Genomic DNA, 21,181 nt, shown 5'->3' on the forward strand with positions numbered 1-21,181 from the left:
TTTGATCCATTCAACTTGGCTGCGCCTTGCTGAATAGATCATTTCTATCTTTCACCTCACGAAATATTCTGTCCATTGCACTCATAAACATTTATTATTTGTATAACATATTATGCGACCGTGCATCACAAAACAAACAAAAAGTTGCACCCCTTGATATTACGTAAGGACTCAAGAAAGGTGAAATGGGTGAACGGAATCGATTTTGAGTTTTCATCATTTCTGAAAGACCTATTCTTCTTCTACATTATTCTTGAGTTTGAGATCATATTTTGAATGGGAAAGTGGTTTTTCAGCAGTTTTTCTACAACCCCTTTTTTGTACAGTAGTGTAATCAGGTTTTTCGTAGAGGCTCTTTTCATTTCTTGAAAATCCTTTGCACCCTCTTCACTTTCAACTCTAATAACTTTTGAAAAGATGATGCTATGAGAACTGCTCTGAAAGTTGAAATTTATCTTGGTCAGAATGTTGTAATAGACCATGCCCAATTTCAGCTCAATCTGATAATCCCTAATTCTTAGTGCCACAGCGGTTAACATCGTGTTTTTCTCCCATTCATGGCACAGGTAGCACGGCTTGATAAAGATTAAGCACTTGAATAGACCCTGTACTTCAGAGCCTCTTCTGTCAGTTCACACTTTCCAGAGTGTGTGCTTTTTCCCCAACATTTATATAGGTTAGGAAAAACCATTTGAATTTGAGTAATACATTATTTTAAAGCTTGTAGTCTGCTCTTTCAGAATCTTCACTTAACTAAAAATCCATGTCTGGCGACGTTTTATTTGTTTTGTGGTGCAGGGTCACATATATACAAATGCAGATGAAAATCAAACCAAAGATATAAATACCTTTTCGCTGTTGGTAGTCCGGACGTTTTTTACGTTTTAGCATATACCTCAGACGGACAAGGAGGATTGCTACGGCAGCAGATAATAGGCCTTGTCCAAAGATTAGTCCGAGGATGAGATCGACGTTAGATTTTCCTGAAATTCGATGAGCATATAGCAAACTTGGAACAGGTTATTTATACATTGATAAGTGTGGAAGATAATCAAAATGTATGATAAGCAAATACATTGATATTAAAAAACAAAATGATCTGTATTGTGTCAGTGCCATTGAAAAGGCTGGTTACCGTTCTGTGCACATGCTGACACAATATTATATTTTTCAGAGAAGACACTCAGAAAAGTCGAAACTATTGAGTTTCTTTGTTTTCATCTAATGGCAAAATCAAATTATAGTAACATGCATACCAAATGTATGATCAAGTTATCAGTTTGCAAAAGGAAAAAAGAAAGAATGATAGGGTAAAATTTAAAATTGTCTATAATTTGTATCCAAACACTATTAAAGTAGTAACATCTTTTTATAGATATTCAACAGTGACTGCAGGATCTAAGTCATTAGCTGTCATCATTCATAACAACAAATTTAGAAATATCTCACTGAAACTTGGTACAGGCAGAACAACGATTTCAACGGTTGACGTTCCGTTCAGCGAGTCACCGGTAGCACTGCAGATGAAGATTTGCTGTGACCCTTGGTTGGCTGAAACAGTGATTGTCTCGAACCTCTCATATGTGTCATCAGGGAGTATTGTCTGCTCTGAAGCCACGGAATTTAATATTTCTCCCGACGTCTCGGTCCATAGCATGGAAATGTTTGGCTTGAATCCACTGACAACACACGTAAGGTTAAAGGAAGGGGTGTTGAATGGAGTTTGGTATGTGCATCGTTTTTGATGGTACTGACTCTTACCGATGCATTCCTCAATTGTAGGTTCTGATGCCATCGCTGGTGAAACAGAGAAATAAATCAAAAATTATGAACATGATTTGTAAGTGAATTCATGTCTTTCCTCGGCAATAACCAGTATAGGCACACACAGTTTTATAACATTTTTCTGTACAGTTAGCAAACCAACGTTAAAACTACTGACAAATGATGGAAAATTTCACCAACAGTTCCCATATCAACGTATGGCCGAAATCATAACTTTCTTTCAAATCGACGACTCTATGGAGCCTCTTGCCTTCTGTGTTTCCAACAAAAATATATATGTATTAACAAAAGTTGATAGATAGCTACAGCCAGGTGTATATCATTTTACTGCTATTTCCGAACACAGTAGATAAGCAACTTAAATCAGAAATCTTTATCATGAAAATTTTTATCACAAGAAAATGACAAAAAAAGAAATGATTTGGGAAAATATAAGAGAAACTGATACACTATTCTTTCTCATTTATAACTCCCACGCCAAGTGAAATGATAATCTGACAAAATCATAATTACCTTTTTTTTTTGGGGGGGGGGGGGGCTAATTCTTTATGTAGCTTGCATATCCACTGGAATGATATCTAATCTATACACAAGTTACCCCAGTGATCACAGCCCCGTCGAATGTACGGTGACTGAACATTACTTACAATTAACCGTCACTACGGTTGAATTCTTCGAACTCAGACTCTCCAGAGATACTTCACACATGTAGAGTCCCTCATCTGCTACCTTCAGGTCGGTGATGACGAGGCTGAAGTTCCTGTCCATGTGGAACCGTTCCTCCCTAATCTCAAATGTTCCTTTATTGAAAGTAGCCTTGACCTCAGGCAGTCCTGAACTGACATTTCTGGACCAGTACACAACGCGAGGCTGTTCCTGGATGACACATGGCAGTAGGATATCTTCCCCTTTCCATCCTCGAACGTTGGCGGCAGTACCTGTCATTAAGGCTAGTCGACGAAAATGTGAATGAAAGAAAGTTCATGGGATTGTATTATACAAATGATGCACAGGATAGAGTGTGTTAGCGTAGGCGTGGTGCACTCGAGGGTATTTACAATTGTGAAACATGCACGAGGCGAAGCCGAGTGCATGTTGCACTACATTGTAAATACCCGAGAGTGAGCTACGCCTCCACTAACGCCACGAAATAATCCTGTGCATCATTTGTTTTATAAAATGGGTCGAAAATTCGAAAACTAACATCATTTTTCAGCGTTTTTCACGTACCTTTGTGGGTCAAGACGTCCGAAGATGTTCGTCCCAAACATTTACGCACGTCGCACTCTACAGTTATTCCCAGTAAAATTGGTAGAGATGCTGAGAATGATTAGTTCGATTTTTAAAAGTGTTACATAGTTTTTTTTTTTAAATTCGTGAAATTCTTCCGTCGAGATGTTTTCACTGCAATTGACTGAAAAAATAATTGCCCCTACATAGACGTAAATAAGCACTGAATTGATCAGTGTTTTGGTAGTAGCCATGATAAGAAAGCATGGGCGTACAATAATACTCGAGCAGGATTCGAACCTACGACCTCCTGGTCCCGACAGGCGTCATCTCCACGAGACCACCGAGCGTGCAGCTTTCGCCCCACAGAAAGTGTAGGCTCTAATCCTTTAGACCATGCAGCGGGTACTGGGTAATTATTCAAATTCGTGAAATTCATGATTTTGTGAAACATGTGAAATGGTATTTCATGTACTACTACTTTCATTTCCAAATTGCGCACAGAAGCAACGAGAATATGTTAGTTAACAGTAACATTCCAAACTGAGCATTTGCAGATAAAGGTAATTGCAGACCTTCTCTTGGAGGTGGATTTGCAACAAATGTATTCAAAACCTAGATAGGGCTTCATGATACCTGTACGTGTTCATGAACCAGCAGATTGGTGTTTACAGATGAATGTGCATTCTTTTCAGCAACATTAACAAAAGCCATTCATGCAGCACTGACATGTAAATTACCAGTTCCTGCATAGCTGTTTTCAACTGCTCTTTTTGAAGACTATACCATGTTTTGCGAAGTCTGTGACTAGAGAGATCATTGCAGACTATTGTCAACTGTGAACTTGCTTATAACACCGCCTGTAAGGGACTGTTTCCCCGGGGGATTGACAAAGTTCAAAAATGAGTATATGTCTGCAAAAGATCTTAATTCCGACGAAGGGGCTGTGACATCGTCACATATTCGCCGCGGGCTTAGTTTTTATTTTGGCGGAAATTGAAAAAAAAAAAAAGAAGTTCTGCCAAACGTGTCTGTCATCCTGTTGTTATTTTTTGCGTTGCTCTAGAAAATGTATGCTCCTTGTTCCAAAGGTCAGAGGTGCTGCAGCGCCCCCACCATCACCGGCTAGCTCCAAGGAGCCTGCGTTCGCTTCAACTAGAACGAGATTTGGATGGGAAGAGGACGGGGCCTACAAATTGCGAGGTCAAACATAGCGTGCATACTGGATATTGAAGGATGGTTGTACAATTTGTTATTATAACATGCCCAGCTTTAAAGCATTACTTTAAAGCCTAGTATTCTGCCAAAGATTTGACAACGATGAATTCATACATGCAGGCCTTATGAAAACGGTTGTACTCTGCATTACATTTTCAACAAAATTTGTATTGTACTTCATGATGTGAGTATAGCTCCTTGCAAAATATCACGACAATAATTTGACCGTGTTCTGACCGATGCAAGACATCATGTTTATATATCACAGCAGAATATTTTCTGTCGAATATTCATTAAAGCACAAAATATTGGAAATATATACACAAATCGTAGTATTGTGCGGCCTTGAACATGTGACTCTACTTTGTTTTGTCATGTCATGTGTCATGTTTACGTAGATTTTCATCCCTAAATCACAGCTTATTTTCTTTTCATGAAAAGGAACAATATTTCCACTTTCAGATGAGTCATGCATTTTACTTAGTTTTCACCGTCGCATTGTGATAATAAGCTGTGAAATGGGAAGGTGCTGTAGATCATTCCGTATTCCTGCCACCGTTCGGCGTGCATACAAGCACGAATGAGAGCGCTTTTCGCCGTGCTGTGGTTTGACTGTTTTTCCGCATTTTGAGTCTTGATTTGCTCATGATTTGTCCTTCCGTCCGTCCGTAATCAATTTTGTTGACAGCGAAACTTCAAAAATCATTTGAGGTGTCCTTACCAAACTTGACATGTGTGTGCAAGAGTGGACGAAGTTGTGCCCATGAAGTTTTGGTGGCACATGATTAAGGTCAAAGGACAAGGTCATATTCTCAAATTTTCACTATTCCCCCATTTTCATGCAATGCCTGTAGGTATTTTCTTCAAACTAGGTACATACATGTATTAACAAATAAATATATCAGGCTAATAATATAACAGTTGAGAACAACTTTTATTTTGTATCTATGCCTACCATCATACAAAAACTTTGAAAAGAAGGAAAAGAATACGGTAGATGATTTATGCATAAATTATACTACTGTAACACCGTCACCGTAACGCAAAATGGGCATGTGCTTTTGTGCACTTTATTAACTGACCAAACTCTGTGAAGTCAATGGACGTTCTGAAAATTGGAAGAGTCCATTTGATGTACTAGAGGCTCAATGACATTGTTTAGCAAAGCAAAATTATATTTTAGCAGTCAATTAAAAGAGAAAAATGGCATAGATTATAAATAAGTGCACTGTTTGTTTGTATTTATTTCCGCTTCATGAATAAAAAAACACATACATTTTTATCAAAATATCAAAATCATGCACATCAAAGTAATACGAAGGAGAGCCCAAATTCAGTGATACACGTGTATCTCAAGAATAACACTGTTCCTCCTTGGAGTCCTTACCGTACAGTTTACAAAAAAAAAAAACATGATAATTTTATTTTCGTTCATGTTTGTGTCTACACGAAAAGCCAAGGTGATAAAAAATATCAAAAAAGTAAAGTGGTAAGAATTTAAAGGGATTTCGATAAGTTCAAAGTGCGACAGAAATCACAGTTTACCACTTACCGGCAGTCGCTAGCACCTTTTGTACATGTGGCGGGATATCGTATTGTTTGTCTGTTTGTTTGTATTTATTTCCGCATCATGTATACAAAAACACATACATTTTTAAATAAAAATATCAAAATCATGCACATCAAAGTAATACGGAGGAGAGCCCAAATTCAGTGATACACGTGTATCTCCAGAATAACACTGTTCCTCCTTACCGTACAGTTTACAAAAAAAAAGATACTTTAATCTACACAGAAAACAGAAACAGAAACAAAAGCTAAAACAACAATTAAGTCTAAAAAACAACCAAACACTGTAAGTACAATGTACTGTGACTTCTTAAATGTGTGTAGAAATCTTATGTACAATAATTGTGCTATCATACTCACAACTCATAATAATCATTTTAAATAATTGGTATGGACCATTTACAATGACTGTTTGACATCGCAGTGAAACACTAGTCTTGTAGACAAAATATATAAATACCATATGAAAATCATAAGTGATTAATAAAAACAACAAAAATAGAGAGAAACTATACAACTAACACGTACAATGCCATAATAACAGTAAATGTAGTCATATTTTTGAATATTTTAGCTATTTCTAGCGAACAAGAAAGACTAAAAAAACGACAACAAAGAATAGAAGTTGTTATGGAGACTTGGAAACATTGAAACTGAAATCCTATAATGACAATAAATCTCTGAATTACTTAAAATGAGGAGTTTAAAAGTAAAAGGACGATCCAGAAGGTGCTAATCACAGACATTCACTTGATTTGTTTACACTTTATACAGAAACATGGATTGCTGAATCCATAAACCCCAGATTACACAATACATGTATTTACATTACATTGGATGACAATAAAAGGGATACCAGGGTGGACATTGGCCCTAGCGAGTGCAATATTCCCTGGTATTCCATGAATATTATGCATAATGGAAAATATATTCCATAATGCATTATATTTATTTCAATGTATTTATTCCATTATGCATAATTTGGTTCCTATTTGAACCTCTCACACATAAAACGTATTTCTCAACCACAGTCAAATCGCTCTGTGTTGACCTCTACAGGCGCCTTCGTTGACTCAAGCAATGGACATCACGTTCACCCTTTAATACAAAATTCAATGGACACAGTATTCAGTTCCATTAGTGATGATGACTTTTTGATTTGGTAGGACTTCTTTCGTAGAAAGGGAATCAAATACCAATCAAAACGATATTTTCTTTTATGATTACGTTTCAGACAGTTTTAGTGATCGTCGCAAGAATGAGATTAGGACTTTTACGTAGAATGCCAATTGCAAGGTCCATCTTCCGAATATGTTATTCACAATCAGTTTAATAATAATATTAAGGAGTATTATGATACCATTTTTGCACTTATACATTTTAATATCAGGAGCATCAATAAATACTTTGAAGAACTGCGATTATCTTTAAATAATTCCGTCATGCAAAAATTATCGGCAGTAGGTCTAACCGAAACCTGACTTTACCTTTTTATTAATAAAAATTGTTTTATAATGGGTGATTTTTATTATAGACTCATTAAAGCAAAATAATATGTCACAAGATGATTTGAAAATATTGCTATCTGCTTCTTTTTTCCCTTGATATCTAAATCCATATAATGGTTTATAATTGGTTTATTATTTTTAATATTTTTGTATAGTATTCTACCTCCTCCCGATTCTTTTGTAGTACTCTCAGATATTGCGGATCATTTCCGCATCTCTACTGTTTTTTTTTTCTTTAATTGATACAGTTAATGATACATGCAGAAGTTTCTTAAAACTTGAGAACTTTGCTGGCTCAGAAGACATTAATTTCTGATGGGTTAAAGTATTGGCACTCCATAACAATATAGCAACAGTTAAATTAAAATTCTTTGAATTCTTCTAAGAACAAATTAGAATTATTGTTGTTAAAATCTTATAACATACAACCGAATTAGGTTCGTTTCTTTTCTTTTCTTTTCTTTTTTGAGAACAATAACTTGTTTTGGTATAAGACTCCTAATATTATCTAAGGTTCGTCAATCAGAAAATGAAAACGTTTACCAGAAAATTAAACGAATAGCCGTTATTTGAAGGTTCGTTTACAGTATGGAAATGTAGTTAAAGTTGAGTTTTCTTTTAATCTATATTCACATGTTCACATGACACAATACATAACAGAAGACATGCATGAATACAGGATAAAAGGCACCAGAAAAAAAGCAAGAAAACAAATAAAGTTTGATCCTTATCTGATAGAAAGGTTCTAAAAAGGTAATAAGTACAGTAGTGTACAATGAATGGCTCTAGTTTGGAAATACATGAAACGTGACAATATATTCCTCATATATTCATGTATCTACTCTCGTCTCATCTCTACCGAATTTCCCTCTCATATATCAATGTGCTATCAATGGTGTGATCCAAACAATCCCACTTTTGATCTTTGATAGTTCAAAAACAATGTATCAGATAAGTAACACTGATATGGCGAATACCTGAATAGTGCACAATATAGTTGGAAGTGATTTGAATACGTACAGCATATCAGTTTCATAAAGTCCACGATTGATTCCAAAGTTAGGTTGCAGATTTTGGTCATATTATAACCCTCTTTACAAAACTTGAACTTCACACAGGAACTAATGATGTGCGTTTGAGTATGTGCTTACAATCACCCTGAACAATAGACATAGATACCAGCTGCTCAGCGCTCTGCTGATCAGGCTTTTGGTCTCTTGCTCCAAGGCACATGATTACTTTAATTGACGATGGATTGCCCTGGGCACTGCTAATCTGAACTCATGGTAAAGTATGAAATGAATCAGTGTATTCTGCAAAAACTTTGGATTAAAGAAATTAGTTGAATTAGGCAAATCATTAATATATCAAAATGAGAAATGCTGTTGGGCTTCAAGCAGACATTTTTCACATTAGTAAACTAGAAACACACTGATATGTGTATATTCCAATAGTCTCGGAGCCACAGCACACGTATGCCTCTGATTCCATAATGTTCTTTTTTTTTTGGCACAATATATCATGATTAATTAAAAATAAGTCTTCTTAAAAAAAAAAGAATACGAAGATGAAAAGTATACACGAAATTTGAATGTAACTTACATGTACTTTTTCATACATAAGACTTGTGCACGTTACATGATGAAAATATCTGTGTGTCCACGCGGATACAATGTACATGATTCTAAGCTGAATAAATGAAGTAGAAAATCGACTTCCTAAAACAAAATATGAATGTTCGCAGCAAGCTCACCAGCCACGATTTCTTATTTCAATTGCAAAATTTTCTCGTAAACGACATTAGTTGCTCTTTGTGTTAAATTGAGTGACCGTTAGACGAGAAGCGTACATTTACCGTATTGTTGAATATGAAAAACGATTTTACGAATTTTATTGGCAAGAGTTTGAAATTGACCGTAAAATCCTACATTTTTTGACCTACAGCGTTCAATACAATTTGTCATTGGTCTTTACAAAACCACATTTTGCATGATCATTGTCGACACTTTCTATGAGTTTATTTTTCCGAGCTTTAACTTCCCCGCCTATTTTGAAAGTCATTTTTTTATTCTCTCACTTGACTTGACTTGAGTTCGAAGTTCACGTGGAATTTTCCAATGCCTGCTCAAGCACTGCCTTTAAATAAGGCTCTGTTGATCAGAAAACATTCGGTCAGTCTCAGCCGCCCATATTGTTCGGACTTGAAAACGTTGAAATTTAATTGAGTGCAGGCTAATGATAGACAGAGCAAATACGAAAACCTACCTTTTGTGGTGGGACTGCAGACCAAAGGAATGATCAGGGCTAGTAGCACAATGAAGTGGTACCAGTATGTTTCATCCTTCACACTTGCCATGGTACAGTATACAGTCAATCGACACCAATGCCTAGAGGAAGTCGATGCACAGTTGTTGTTTCGGTGTATGGCTCAGTGGTTTTTCGGTTTACCGAACGGCATTGTAATATTCTTCTTCGTCACCATGTAAATACGATTAAACTTTGGCCAAAAATGATGAAATTATTGCAAAACGAGCTATCTTGACAAACTGTACTTTCAGTTGAAGCTCGCCACTCCTTTATCTGTCCGCCTGATACAATAATAACGTGTGTGCGAGCGTGCGTGCGTGAGGATTCTACAGCATGACGGCAAATGCATAGATACTAGTAAGCGAATATCTTCAGGATACATACACTGAACTGTACCGTTAACCACCGGTAGTCGGGGGAAGTAAGCACTGAGCAGACTTCAGTGGATACATACAGAACTCATTACATGAGGACCTATTTATTCATCATCATCATCATCATCATCACGGATACACAGCAATCAGCGTTAACAGAACGAATACTTCATGACACTGTGGTCGGTTGCTGATGCGACTTATCATTATTTAATGCGGCCTTGAATTTATCTAAGGATGATATTGATGTAATGGCAAAGGGAAGATCATTCCAGTCCCGTTTGATTCTGGGCAGAAAAGAGTACATATGTCTGTCGATTTTGGACTCAATGATATTGTAGACATCCGGTGTAAAACGCCGACTTGAGCGGTTAGAATTTCTGAGTTAGAGCTTGGTTAATGTAACTGGGCATTCTCCAGGTAGAACTGGCTCAGTCTGGCATAGAGTTGTCTGTTAGCAAGACTTCCCACTCCACCATCACTTCACATTATTTCACTCTGTTTAGGAGGTACCTCTACACTTCTAAACTGTGCCTAGAACGAATACTACAATTTCACATTAGAGAGTTGTCATATCGGTTTTCGTTTATTTTTGCTTATCATAATTCATCTCGCCCTCTCCCCCTTTTTTGCACAACGGACTTTATTTCATTTCATTTCAATTTCATTTCAATTTATTTTCATATTTCTCACATATATCACAATAAAGTATATAAATACGAAAATTATACAAAACATAATTCAGATGAGACTTCATCAGAATGTACAGAAGTTTGATTTGGTATAAACACGAGGTCTGTATGCATGCGAATTACACTGTGGTCATAATGCGAAAAAATATGATGGGGCCTGCGTAAAAGCATTAGCTTGTACAGCCGCAGGTCCCGTGAGTAATCAGATTAGGGGAAGTTTAAAGTACGGATGTTTTTTTAAGACCAACTATATCTGGGGAAACCGATTTAAACAAACAAAACAAAAAATCCAATTAAATATATGTCACTAAATGAAAATACAGAAAAACAGGAAGCAGAAAGGTCACATGTTGCAGCAGTGAACAACAACTGCAGAGATTCAAGGGGTGTGTTGCAGAGTATAGAAAATGGCGTAACTGTATGTCATAAATACATAAGTAGAAGGTGGGATAATGAGATTTGTCGTGAATGTAAACAATACCGAAAGCTCAGGAGTAACATTCCAGCATGGGTCCTAAAACAAAGCATTCCGTGTGACCATAGTAACCGACAGCTGTCACGCGCGAGAGTTTCGATAACCGAGTGGAACAATAGGTGCATGAACAGCGCAACAGGCAGACTGTTCAAAAATAGTGTTCATGGTTAGGATCCCGCCGGACTAAGGTGGGATTGACAGGAAGCAGAAAGGTCACATGTTGCAGCAGTGAACAACAACTGCAGAGATTCAAGGGGTGTGTTGCAGAGTATAGAAAACATTCCGTGTGACCATAGTAACCGACAGCTGTCACGCGCGAGAGTTTCGATAACCGAGTGGAACAATAGGTGCATGAACAGCGCAACAGGCAGACTGTTCAAAAATAGTGTTCATGGTTAGGATCCCGCCGGACTAAGGTAGGATAGACAAGGGGTAACATGTAAAAGAGCAACAAGAACTATACACTATGCATGCCGTACAATGTAGCTGCTAAGAAGATATTGCTTCAGTTTTCGTTTGAATGAGGTTACAGTGGTACAACTTACAAGTTCCATAGGGAGTTCGTTCCAATATTTGGGCCCAGCGAACAGAATGGTTTTTTTCGCGAAAATTGTTCGGGTACGTGGAAGGTGATATGCGTAACGTTGACGAGTTGGATAATCATGAACTGTATAATTTCTTGTAAACATTTGGGAAAATACGTCTGGTAATTGGCCAGTTGAAAATTGAAACATAAACAGGCCGACGTTGTAATAAAATAACTCGGGAATTTTCAAAATTTTATTACTTACAAAAAGTTCGTTCGTGTGGGGTAAATATCCAGTGTGGTTAACAATTCTAACAGCTCGTTTTTGTACAAGAAATAACGAATCGATAAGGTTTTTAGAAGCATTTCCCCACGCCAGAATCCCATAGTTGAGATAGGGAGATATCAAAGTTGAATATATGCTCTGTAGAATATTACTTGGAAAATAATAGCTAAGTTTGTTAAGAACCCCGGTATTTCTAGCAATAATTCTGCTTACATAATTAACATGGGTTCTCCAAGATAAATCACTATCGATATGAAGACCCAAAAATTTTGTATTGTTGACCTGTGACAGATCAATGTTGTTTATCTTGACAGAGAGAGGTAACACAGGTAGCGAATTACTGAATAACATATACTGAGTTTTATCAATGTTTAAGGATAATTTGTTCGCAAAAATCCAAGATTGGACAGAAACAAGTTCTTTATTTATTATGTTTATAAGCGCATCAGGATTTTGATGAGAGAAGAACAAATTTGTATAATCTGCAAAGCAAACGAAGGAGAGAATCTTAGAGGAGTTCTGGATATCATTAATTTATAAAATAAAGAGAAGTGGGCCTAACAAGAAACCCTGTGGAACACCACAAGACATCAGTTTTGGTTGGGAATCGTGATCGTGAATACTTACAAATTGTTTTCTATTCGTTAAATAATCAGTGAACCATTCTAGCGCCCTTCCCCGAATTCCGTAATGTTTTAACTTGTAAAGTAAAATGTCATGGTCTATTGTATCAAACGCCTTGGAGAAGTCAAGGAAAACACCGACAGTGTGAGAAACATCATCTATAGCATGAGCTATCTTATCAATAAACTTGAGTAATGCGTGAGTTGTACTATGTTTTTTTCCGAAAATTCCAAATTGAGATTCAGTAAATATTTTTGCCTGAAGAAAAAAATTAAGGGTGCGTTTATACACAAGTCTTTCGAGTATCTTTGAAAAAGAAGTTAAAAGAGAAATGGGGCGATAATTATTGACAAGGTCTTTTCGCCCTTTTTTAAAAACGGGAACAACTCTGGCTACTTTCATTTTTTGAGGAACTTTACCAGTAGACAAAGATTGATTGAAAATATAAGTAAGAGGCGAGATTATTTCATGAATGACATTTTTTACCAAGAAGTTTGTGATTCCATCATATCCCGAACTTTTTTTATTATTTAACTTATCAACAATCTTTATTATTTCATCTTCGACAATTGGGACAAAAAATAAAGATTCCATATTCCTACTACCCAGGAAGGAGTGAAATTCTCGCTGTGCTTCAGGAATTCTATCAGCCAGATTTGGCCCAATGTTTACAAAAAAATCGTTAAAAACTTCAGCTATATCTATGGGGTCATCAATACGAACATCATCCTCTTGAATATAACTAGGCACGTTATTATCAGTATTACGTTTCAACGCTCGGTTTATCACCCTCCACGTACCCTTCACATCAAATTTACATTTGTCGAATTGATTCATAAAATACATCCGTTTGGCTGACCGTAATGCAGAAGTGAGGATATTACGATACTGAGTATATCTGGACTTATTTGTAACTGTGGGTACTTTGCGATATTTATGATAAAGTTTATTTTTCTTATTGATTGATTTTAAAAGTGATTTTGTAACCCATGGCTGCCGGGGTACTTTTTTATGATTTGAGTTAGAGAATTTACGACAAGGGATAGCAATATTAAGCTGAGTTATGAAAATATCTATAAAAATATCAAAAGATAGATTTACGTCATTTTGATTATATACAATCGACCAATCAACGAGTTTCAACCTTTCTCTAAAACTATTCAATTCAATTCAATTCAATTCAATCATAGTTTATTTCCAATCAACGAAAATCCAAAAAAGAAAAAAACATAGTACAAAGTATACATGTGATGAAATATTGTTCAAACGTTTGCAAAAGATTCATGTAATATATAATTATACGAGACAAGTTATAGAACAACATATAACATGTACAATATTTAGGAAAACACTGTATAAATACTTCGTGGGAGAGCGGAAAATGAATTCGATTATGGAAAATAGTGATCCACTAAAAAGCATAGCTTGTCGGACGTGGATCGCTAGACAAATAATGAGTAAATTATATACTATTCTATAACAATATACATGTAATTATTTTGAGATACACCGGTTGGGAAAAAAATATAGAATACCAATGCTAGTGCCCGGACACTGCTCACTGAACCACGTGTACCGGGAAAATATGACAAGGACAACACGTTCGTACACACATTCGATTACCCACACGTATACACTGTAAGACGCGAGACAGTACCGAGAGGAGAGAAGACGGTAACAATACAAGTCTACGAGGAACAAAAGACAGGAAAGGAAGAGGAGAGAAGAAAGAAGAGAAGTCTGCACACAGAACACGCCAAGTGCTGCGACATCAGGACAGGTGAAGGCTCAAGCATGAATCAAAACAATTTAAATTATCTAAGATTATAGGTAGAAAGTAAATATTTTCTGAGTTTGTATTTAAATGTAACAAATTTGGGGGAATCTTTTAAACTATTATCTAAGTTATTCCAAAGTCTGGGTCCGGTATAAAGAAATGTATTTTGGGCATGTGCGGTTCTCATTAGTGGAAGATGAAATTCGTCGGATCGTCGCGTGGGATAGTTATGAACATGACTATTTCGATGAAATGAATCATGGAATATTTTAGGTAAAAAGTTACTGTTGTAATTAAACATAAACTGGCCAAGTTGAAACACATACAAATCATTTACTTTTAATATTTTATGGTCAGAAAACAAAGCATCTGTATGTTCTCGGGTATGTAAATTAAAAACAATTCTAAGCGCTTTCTTTTGCAGTAAAAGAAGTTTATCAAGTAACATCTGATATGTATTACCCCAAGCAAGAATCCCGTAGTTTAAATAAGGTAGTATCAAACTAGAATAAAGAGTTAATAATGCAGATGAAGGAAGATAATATTTTAATCTATTCATTACGCCAATGTTACGTGATATAATTGTACATATGTTATCAACATGATTCCTCCATGAAAGCTTGTTATCGACGCAAACACCAAGAAATTTAAAGGAAGAAACTTCTTCTAAGGGAGTAGTATCAAATGTTATTTTGCCTGGGAGGCTATCTAAAGAATTACTAAAAAGCATAACTTTTGTTTTTTGAATATTTAATGACAATTTATTTGCGTATATCCATTGTATAACCTTTTTCAGTTCTTCATTGACTGTTCTTATTAAAATGTTTGGGTCAGGGTGAGAAAAAAAAAGGTTAGAGTCATCCGCGAATAATATGAATGATAGTTTCTCCGAGGATCTATGAAAATCATTAATATAAATAATGAATAACAATGGGCCTAATAAACTCCCTTGTGGAACACCAGATGCAATTGTTTTACTTTGAGAGTCAAAGCCGTTAACAAATACAAATTGGGATCTTTCTGATAGGTAACTCGTGAACCACTCCAAGGCCTTTCCACGTATTCCATAATGAGACAGTTTGGCGAGAAGTATTCCGTGGTTAATCGTGTCAAAGGCCTTGGAGAAGTCCAAGAAGATACCTATTGTGTGTGAATGTGTGTCGAGTGCTTGTGTGACTTTGTCGATGAGGGCAAGTAGTGCGTGTGTTGTGCTGTGATTTTCCCTGAATCCAAATTGAAAGTTTGAGAATATGTCGCAGGTTTTAAGAAAACGTACTGTCCTGATATAAACTATTCTTTCAAGAATCTTAGAAATAGAAGATAATAGAGATATGGGTCTATAGTTATTGACATCATCCTTCTCCCCTTTCTTGTAAATAGGAATTACTTTCGCAATTTTCATGCTATTTGGCACATGGCCAGTTGTAAGTGATGAGTTGATAATGTGTACTAAGGGATCCACTATTTGAGGAATTATGTTTTTTATCAAATAGTTGTCAATTCCGTCATGGCCAGGACTTTTTCCTTCTTTCAAATTAGCAACAATCTTTATTATTTCTTCTTTATATGTTGGGTCAAAAAATATAGTTTTGGAGTTAGGTGTATCTAAGAAATCATTAAAAGATTTACTAGAAAGAGGAATATTTTGAGAAAGATTTTTTCCAATTGAAGAGAAAAAGTCATTGAAAATTTCCGCCATGCCAGCGGGAGTGTTGCTGGAGGCATTGCCCCACCGAATTTCAGAAATATTAGATGAATTGTTAGATATATTCATAGCATTCTTTAATGTTTTCCATGTGTTTTTAATATCATTTTTGTATTTGCTTATCTGATTCACATAGAACATTTTCTTCTGCGTACGTAATAATTTGGTGAGTGTGTTTTTGTATGAAACATATTTTTTCTTATTTTTTTCAGTGGGATTAAATCTATATTTATAAAACAAATTATTTTTCCTGTTTATAGATCGTAATATAGACTGGGTTATCCACGGGAGTCTTGGAATTTGCTTATATCTATTTTTTATATTACGCAGGGGAATATGGTTATCGATTTCGGAGGTAAGAGTAGATATGAAATAGTCATAAGACAAGTTGACATCTGTAGTGTTGTATACAGAAGACCAGTCGATTTCTTTTAAACTGTTTTGAAGACTTATAAGATTATCTGCAGTAATCTTACGACGCTTATAATAATTATTTTGTTTATTCAGTTTAATTGGTACCTGAGCAAATATAGGAAAATGGTCAGTGATGTCTGAGAGGTTCGAGTCTGACATAACACGAAAACCGGATTTTTTTTGCACACTGTCAGCAAGAGGGTGGATACTACCAATAAGTGCATACACAGGAAAATGATCAGAGATATCCGTAACAACAATACCAGATGAAATATCAGAAAATGACTTGTTAACAAATATATTATCTATTAAAGTAGAAGAGAGGTCGGTGATTCTTGTAGGTCTTCTTATGAGAGGAATAAAAGACTTAGACAACAGTTGATTAAGAAACTCTTGGCAATTATGATTATCATAATGTAAAAGATTTAAATTAAAATCACCCATAAGAAAACATAATTATTCTTGAAATAGTTATTCGACAAAATACCGTGGATTAATTCACCGAATTCAGTAAAATTAGAGTTTGGTGGCCTATGAATTTCTCCAACAATTACATTTCCTTTATTTGGTACTTTTATCTCAATGAAAATACTTTCAAAAAATTCTGTCATAAAACTGAACTCTTCTAATAACCGATGGTTTAAATTTTCTGTTACATAAAAACCAACTCCACCTCCTTTCTTGCACGGTCTATTATTTGTAATCAGTTTGAATCTATCAATATGAAACAATGAAGAAGGAGACACCTCCTGTAACCATGTTTCACCGAGGCCGATGACACCAAATGTGAATCGTAATTCATCAATGAATAAGCGAAGTTGATCAAAATGTTGGTTTAAACTCCTAATATTGAAATGAGAAAAAACGATTTGATTTGGGTCCGAATTGGATAATGTAATGACATCTTTTTCTAAGCAGTAACTTGTAGAAAACATGTGAGGTGGAATATCATTAGGATCAAAATCAAGTTTTAATTCATCGGTTTCTGTGGTTGAAAAAAATTTTAAGTCAGAATTATCACCGTTCTCATTATTTGTAATGGTTACAGAACTTTCACCTTCCAATGACCGAACATCTACAAAAGCATTACTCATATTCATTGTGATAAAACTCAAAGCAATTCATCCTATTTTCGTTGGGAAATGTAACAGAATGCACAGCAATGTTGGACAAGCCATATTTCCGTTGACCTGGACACAAAATGGTAGAAGACACGTAAACATGTTTGTCTTTGAGACATACATGCACCTGGACAGTTGATGCCGACATTGGAAAAACATGTTTATGCAAGAAGGAGGAAAAATACACCAGCGTGAATGCATGGAATTCGGAAATGCGAATAACAAGTGAACAATTAAGAAGTACTGGGGCACTGCAAATGCGAATGGAATGTGACACTAGGTGGGATAATGTATGAAACAATTTTCCATAGGTAAATATGAGAACATAGGGATGCATAGGTTCAACCTGTGCGGGTGACACTTCGGTACGTTCAATTAAAAATTGTAAACATGTGACCTTCCTTAAGAGCAAATGTGCACATTTGGCGTTGCCAATGAATACAAGGATGAAACATTTAAACATCAATGCAGAGACAAACGAAAAAAAAAAGCATGTACATCACTAGCTCTACCTTAGAGCACATCACTAATGATAGTAGAGTGACAAAAAATATCAAACTACACATTTCTTTCGAAGATATCGACAGCCAACCCACCCTCCTCTCTTAATCCATTATATGAAATTAAATTATTAAAATCTAATTATCACAGTTTATGGTAAGATTCATTATGTAGTACATAGCGGTATCAAAAGAAATATCACAACCCCCTCCAAAAGAGGGACTCATGTGAATACATTATACCTTGTGCATGTCACATGAGTTTAAAACATGGAGGGAATATACTCCGGATTACTATGGATTCATAAACATAAATATACAAATCTACGAACATAACTGCTATTCAGTCTGTGTGAACTAATCTCTCTCGATCTGTTTCCGTACATGAGCAAGGGAATCTGTTATCTCGATTCTCTTCTCATAGAACCATTCCAACGAGCTCGCCACAATCCTTCCGCAGGTCACATGGGGTCATAGCGTGCGCATTGTGTGGTGTACAGACACTGTATTACAACTATGGACATTGGCAGACTTTGCAGAATTTGAGAGCCAATTCTATGGCATAATCAAAATCAACCCATGAAAGGGTAAAGGTCAGAGATCGTATCAGGCCACACGAGAGCTAGGACAGTTCAACAGCCGTTAACAATGTAAATTTTGTGTATTAAAGGCCCCATACATACTACACTCACTGCAATGAGCAAATGGATATTGATATGGGCTGAACAACTGAGCTCCAGGACATTATTGAATTTAAATGTACTGTGTGCAACCTTTTTTTTTTCTCGATGACATGTCCGATCAGCTGTGCCTCGTAATTCTTTGTTTGAGTTACTATTGGTAATTGCGCCAGTAATAACAACGATAGATGCGGTCTCTTGACAGCAAGAAAAAAGAAATATATATATATATGTAACAAAAACAAAGGGCAAAAAACACCACAAAACAAAAAGAAAACAAACACAAATGAGATTGCTCGTATGAATTCTTATAGTATTTGAAGTATGAAAATGATTTGGGTTTTCTTCAAAATAAAATGTGAGAATAATTAAATCCATTAAATAACACTCAACCTCTCCCCCCCCCCCATAAATAATTTAGAAGCCCACACATATCTCAGATTAAAGGTATCCAATATATCTAAGCGTTCAAATATCTTCTACATTATTTTCATGCATATACTTAAATACAAATTAGGAAATTAGACTTATGCTTCATTAAAAGTTGAGTCAATAGAATTATGAATAAAGTTGAAAATTATGTGTGACAACATACGATAGCATTGCGTATGTTAGCGCTCCATATTTTGGATACATATTGAACAAAGAAAAACTGGCGAACTTTTTGAGACCCAGGGGAATTGTCATCCATTAACAGCAATGATGCCTGTCAAGTCTGATGAATATTTGGACATGTGTTGTAATATAATTTATATAATTTTTTTTTTTTTTAAATCAGAATGTGAAAACCTGCTCCAAATTTAGTCCAAGCCTGAGACAGCCATCCTTAATCCTCAATAGCAAACAAACAAACTTGAGCTCAATAGGTGTGGGGCCAATTGCGGCATGATGTCTGTTTTGGATTTTATGCAAATATGGTTTTATCATGATTAGAAGCCTTAATGACGTCTGTCAAGTTTGGTGCCACACATTACATTATGCTTTTGGAATCTACACCCTACAAGCAATGCTTTTATATAGATTCCTCATATTTCACATGTTTAATTGTCTTAAATGCTGTATTTGACAATTCATCCATGCATCCGTTCAGTTTATGGTTTATTTGTTGAAATGTGGAATATGGAACAATAAAAACAAACAAACAATGATAGGTTTTCAAGAAGATGATTGAAAATATGAAAATAAGTTCCCAAATTGGTACCTTCCCTCCCCCGGGGGCCGAGAGCCACCCCGTATCTACTGTGACTACACTTGAAACTGCAGTCACCAACATATTATAGTATATTCTTTTTATTTTTGTTTGATTTATAAAAAGGGAGTGATATCCAAATATGAGGATTCTCTGCTGGAAAGAACATAAAATCTCATAATGTGAAAACAATGTGAAACACAGTGTGAACGGATTGTTAAAACAGGGTGAAATCTCTTGAAACTGTTAATGTTTTAACATTGTGAACCCATCGTGAAACATCAATTTACCGTGTGAAACAGAGCATTACTATGTAAACACTCTGTTGAATCACACCACAGTGTGAAATCATCTTCACACGGATAACTTCTATGTATGATCGTTTTTACATAATAGTCTTCTATTTGAACACATTGTGAAGACACTGTGGGGCAGCAGGGCCGGTGGAGCGTTTTCAAAAGCGGGGGCCCACTTCCTGGTTTCATGAGCTAACAAGCAAAAAAAAAAAAAAAAAAAAAAAAAAAAAACCCTTCAGTTGACAAGTAGAAAAAAAAAAAAATGGCCTTACCACGCTCACACTTCAAGGTCTCTATCTACATGTATTTCATTCTAGTGCCACTTATGATACGCACTTCCGGGGTCAGAAAAAAAAGTGGGGGATCAAAGTGGTGACACATTATGTATTCTTTTGTATGGTGCAAAAAAAAAATGGGAGCCCGACCCCCCCCCCCCCATCCTAGAGATATAACCTGCAAATTTTGGTAACATACAGTTTCAGGAGGGTTATTATGTGACAATTAGCCACTCAAAAGGGGAGAATATTACGCAATGAAGATTAAATGGAAAGACGCACGCACACATGAGATATACACACACATTTATATGAACACGCGCTATAACCTCACACTTGTTAGGGAACTGTTTTACAGTCGTAATGTCAAGTATTAAAATAGTCTCTCCTGTCACTCTGTGTGCCCCCTTCTACATCAGCATCATCATAATAATGATAGATCAGCACCTTCTCATTTTTATAACCTTTAGACAGAGAAGACGTGACCACATCCGACCCCAACCCCTTGATTCGCCACAGATTCATTTTAGGGAAGTTATTATTTTCATGTATATTTCATATTAATCTCACCATTTTCGTAGTGCACATGGTCAAATGAATAGTGTCCAATACTGTAACGTCGTTTGTCAT

This window comes from Diadema setosum, chromosome 17 (genome assembly GCF_964275005.1).
Source record: "Diadema setosum chromosome 17, eeDiaSeto1, whole genome shotgun sequence".
Taxonomy (NCBI): domain Eukaryota; kingdom Metazoa; phylum Echinodermata; class Echinoidea; order Diadematoida; family Diadematidae; genus Diadema; species Diadema setosum.